The sequence below is a fragment of the Papio anubis genome, chromosome 2 (genome assembly GCF_008728515.1).
Source record: "Papio anubis isolate 15944 chromosome 2, Panubis1.0, whole genome shotgun sequence".
NCBI lineage: Eukaryota > Metazoa > Chordata > Mammalia > Primates > Cercopithecidae > Papio > Papio anubis.
Genome location: NC_044977.1, coordinates 152,224,126 through 152,228,715, shown reverse-complemented (window position 1 = coordinate 152,228,715; position 4,590 = coordinate 152,224,126).

Sequence of the window (4,590 nt, the reverse complement as noted above, 5' to 3'; positions counted from 1 at the left end):
TGCTCTGTCACCTCATGTACAACAGGCTTAACCCAACACGTGATTTTCCCTTTGGCATCCCCCTCTCCCTCTACCACTGCTGAGCTGTGTTGTGTGTATTTGTCCTCCCCCGTCCCCGCACCCACAACCATCTTTATGCTCTCATCTCCTTTGTGAGCTTTGTGTAGCCCTGCCTAGTATGGCAGCTCCTTAAAGCACCTCTCTTGTTCTTCCCTTCCTTCCTGTGACCACTCCCTATCCCTAATATGGGACCTTCACTGCTTCTCCCCTGAAATACTTGATCCTGGGTTCCTCTCCCCACCTTCATCTGTCCTGTCAACAATGACTGCAGTGCATTCCTGGTTCACGTCCTCCTAGGGACGAAAAGGAGTGACATCTTTCCTCCCCACCACACTCCTAGAACAAAAGATAGGTTAACAAGAGAAAAGCATAACACATTTATTTAGTCAAACTTTTATGTGATATGGGAGACTTCAAAAATGTAGACCCCAAGACCTAAGGGAAATTTTGTATGCTTAGGTTTGATGAAGAGTGGACAGCCATGTACTCTCTTTGTATTGGACAAAAAGGGTATAATCCAGTAGTAATAGACTGAATGGGAAAACCCAGCAAGGCCTGTCTGCTCAGGTTCTTCTTGGCCGCTCTTTTGTAGCACTTCTTCCTTCTGGGTATGATGCAGGACCCCTCCGGAATGAGGGTCTTATGATCTAATATCAGATAAGGGTAGGTCAGAGAATTTCTTTATGGCCACCTTCTAGACAGAAAGGGGGAGATGAGAGTAGTATTTCCAGGGTTCATGGCTTGCTTTGGGGGAGAGGGCTTCCAGTTTGTATGACTCGCCTAGGGGACAAGGAATTATGTTTCTGTGACTTTCTTTGAGGGAGAAATGAAGGGTGAGAGTTAGGAAGCAGGAAGTCAAAGAGACCATGGTTCTGAGGTTGATTCTGAGGTCTTCCAATATCCTTTAGTTCAAAGTACTCAGCACACCAAAGTGCCATACTTTGGGGTATCATTTTCTGAGCCGCAGAATCCCAGATACATCACTCTCCTGAGAAGATCTGGCTCTCATGGTGCACTGACTGAGACCAAACAAGTGTTCATGACCTACCTGAGCCTGAGAGAACAGCCGCCCAGATCCTGGTCCTCCTGCCTTCCACCATGGGCAAGAACCCCCACCCCACCTCTCCCCAACCCTCCTTGCCTTTTTCTGCCTCGTGCCTTTGCTTGTGCTGGTTCCTTCTCCACCTGCTCCCATCACCCTGTTCCCATCACCCACTGCCATTATCCAGGGGCTAAACATCTCCCCTATTATGAAGCTGCTCTAGAGAGGGTGACGTCGCTTCTCTTACAGGACTCACTGGACACAGTCAGGGGCCCTAATACTGCATCAGCAGAAAGATGTGTGCGTGGTTCACATGACCTTTGACCACTGACTTTACTCACCTATGGAGGTGGACTTGGGCTTTTGCTTAAGTATGTGGGTGTGCGTATGTGGGTAAATATGTTTAAAAAGATCATGCTTTGGATGAATGAGGCAGGGTTTACCAGTGTACTTGCTAACACCTGCAGAGGGCTCGCCTGGGGAGCTTGAAACAGTACAGATTCCAGACCCCTGTCCCTGACCTCAGAACCAGATTAGAGGAACAGGGGGGAGGGGGCAGGAATTTGTGTTTTTAATAAGTCCTTCTGTTTGATCTTCACCTTTGGAAATGACTACAGTAAGTGATCTCAGTATTAAAGCTCTTAGAAAGCAAAGAGTTTTCATGAAGGAAATCATCACATCATCATATATGTATTAATATCGACAAATATATGGGATTGGGGAGGAGACTCTGTGTATAGGGAGAGAATTGACTATTGTTTCAGGCACTGTACCACAGGGTCTTATTCAATCCTTATGACTCCCTATGTAGCAGGTTCTATAATGCTCACTTTACAGATGAGAAAGGGGAGGCTCAGAGAGGGGAAGTAACTGCTGCATAGTCACACAGCTGGAGAGTGACAAGGTCCATGTTCAAACCAAGGGCTGATGCCAAAGTCCAAGCTTGAGCCACCCTGCAATGCTGCCCATTTGTGAGCCTGGATTTTTTTTTGTTTGTTTGTTTCAACTTTCAAGGACAGGTTTTCTTTAACTTTCAAGAACAGGCTCCACTGGTTAACAGCTAACCCCAATGTCTCTCATGATACTCCCTGGAGGTGGGGTTTTGAGGTTCCAAGAGTGCTTCCCACTGGCCTGCCCTGTCCTCAGTATAAGCCCCAGATGGATCTTAAAAGTTAATCTTTTCTACTCTACTCCCGACTAGGCTTGTTGGTGCTGGAGTAAAGCATTCCTGCCATGGTTTGGTTCTCAAACAGGCTGAGGGACCAGAAATATGAGAGAGGCAACTTGACTTATCCTATCCACAGTGAGTGCTGGAATGAAAAGAAGGCTCTGACCCAAAACAGATGCCCAGGCTTTTCAATGGGCGCTAAAACTCTACTACTTTGAGTTCAGATGCATCTTCTTTGAAAAAGAATTATCAGTAGAATGAATACAGCCACTACGAGTCTTTCATACTATATGTAAACTAATTCATTCAGTTACTTTTCATTTGTGGAAAAAATGTACTGAGACTATCCCACTTGGAAAATGAGAGTTTTAAAGTATATTGTTGCCATGTATAATTGAAAAAGTGGCGTGCACATGTTGGGAATGAGTTCATTGCTTCCAAAGCACCCTGTGGATGTGGAACTCTTCTGGGTGAAGGGGATTCCACGGTTTCAGACTGGATGTCTTTGCTGGAGGACTTGTCAGAGCTTTAAAAATGCTAATTCTCATTATGAATTTCTAGGAAGGGGATATAGTTCTCCAAATGTATTTGACCATAAACCTTTTCATGGAATCTTAGGGACTAATATCTCCTAGAATACACTTTGCAAAACCCAGGATCAAAAATCATTAATAAATACTAACCCCTTACCTGCACGGAATACTTTACAGTGAGTCCCCAGTGGGCTTCAGACACAACCTCATTCAATAGGGTTTTCTTGAGGGACAGATGAGAGGTCATTTGAGCCTGTGGTGAGCAAGGGCAAGCCTGGCAGGAGTGATAGGAGTGGGGATGGGCTCTTGGGGAAGCTCTAGGAAGGTGGGGACAAAGGGTCCACTTCATTGGTACCTCTACTTGGTTCCCTGTCTGCCCCAGGAGAGGGGGTCTGCACTTCCTCAGGAAGCTCCCCTTTCTCCCCAGCACCTCTCACTGACTTGACCAAAAAGGCCATGCATGTGAGAGAACTCTGCCTCCTCTGTTCTCCCAGCCAACATGAGGCTCCAGCCAGGCACTTTTCTGGCTTTCTTGCTGCAGGAAAATGGCATGATTGTTTGGGAGCACAGCTTGCCAGGAGGCCCATGGCATGATGGCTTGATCAAAGGGCTTGAACTAAGGCTGGCCCTGGGCCACATGGCTGGATTGCAGCCTTTCTATCCATTCCCCTAATCCCATTTAGGATGTTCAGAATCAATGAAAAGATCTGATCGTTCAAATCATACCGAAGTGTGCTAACACCATGTGCTACCCCTGTGGGGATAAACCTGCCTTACAAAGGGAATGCTTGCCTCATGGTGGGACAGAAGGATGAAGGATATGCCTTTTACCTGCAGGACCCCATGAACTTAGGACCCTGTGAATGATCCACCACAAATCTGTCTGCATTAACTACTCTGTCCTTCCAGGTGCGCTATTCCATCTGTGTACCCAGCAGCAAAATACAATTCTGCTCAGAATAATGAACGTAATGTTCTGAAGGCACCAGAAGGTTGTGGAAGTATTGACCTATCTCTATTTAGCATCTGCTCACCAGGACCTCTGAGACTGTGTGGTAACTCAGCAGAAGGACCAGGGCTAACAGGGACTGAATCCTTACCACATACCAGGGCCTGTTGCAAGCACATTGCATGTTTTAAAATGCCTAATCTTCACAGTGACCCAGTGGAGGAGATGATAGTTTTATCTCTTCTCCATATCATGGTAGAGGAAAATGAGGACAGAGAGGCTAAATGACAGGCCCATGGTCACCCAGCTAAGAAGTGAAGGGGCAGGACTTGAACTCAGGCCTCCTGGCCCCAGAGCTTGTGGCACCTGGTATGTGGCAGTAGTTGAGAAGCTACACTGAGCCTGAGTAGACGTGTGGTTAGTGACCCCCTCTGTAGCACAGGGCTGATGGACAGAGGGCTGGCTTGGGCCAAGAGCAGCTGGCACTGCAGATCTGTTCGAATAGCTCTGCCCAGGCTGCTCAGGGCAAGGTGCAGACTGGAAGGCATATGTATCCTAAAATAGAACTTTGGAGAAATAATGTGCTATCCAAAGGAATGAGTCTCAAACGAGGATGTTCAAGAATCAGTAGCAGATGCTGTGTTGGCCACAGAATGTTTCTAGGTAAAATACCCTCCTCCCCACCTGCCATGTCCCCCACAAACCAACAAACAAGCTAAGAAAAAGGAAACAAAATAAAATAAACTGAAACAAATTAATAAACATGCAAAAACCACACAGTTATCTCTTCTGTCTGTGGGTAAAACTTACAGCTCTAGAAATAAATGGAGATCGATAA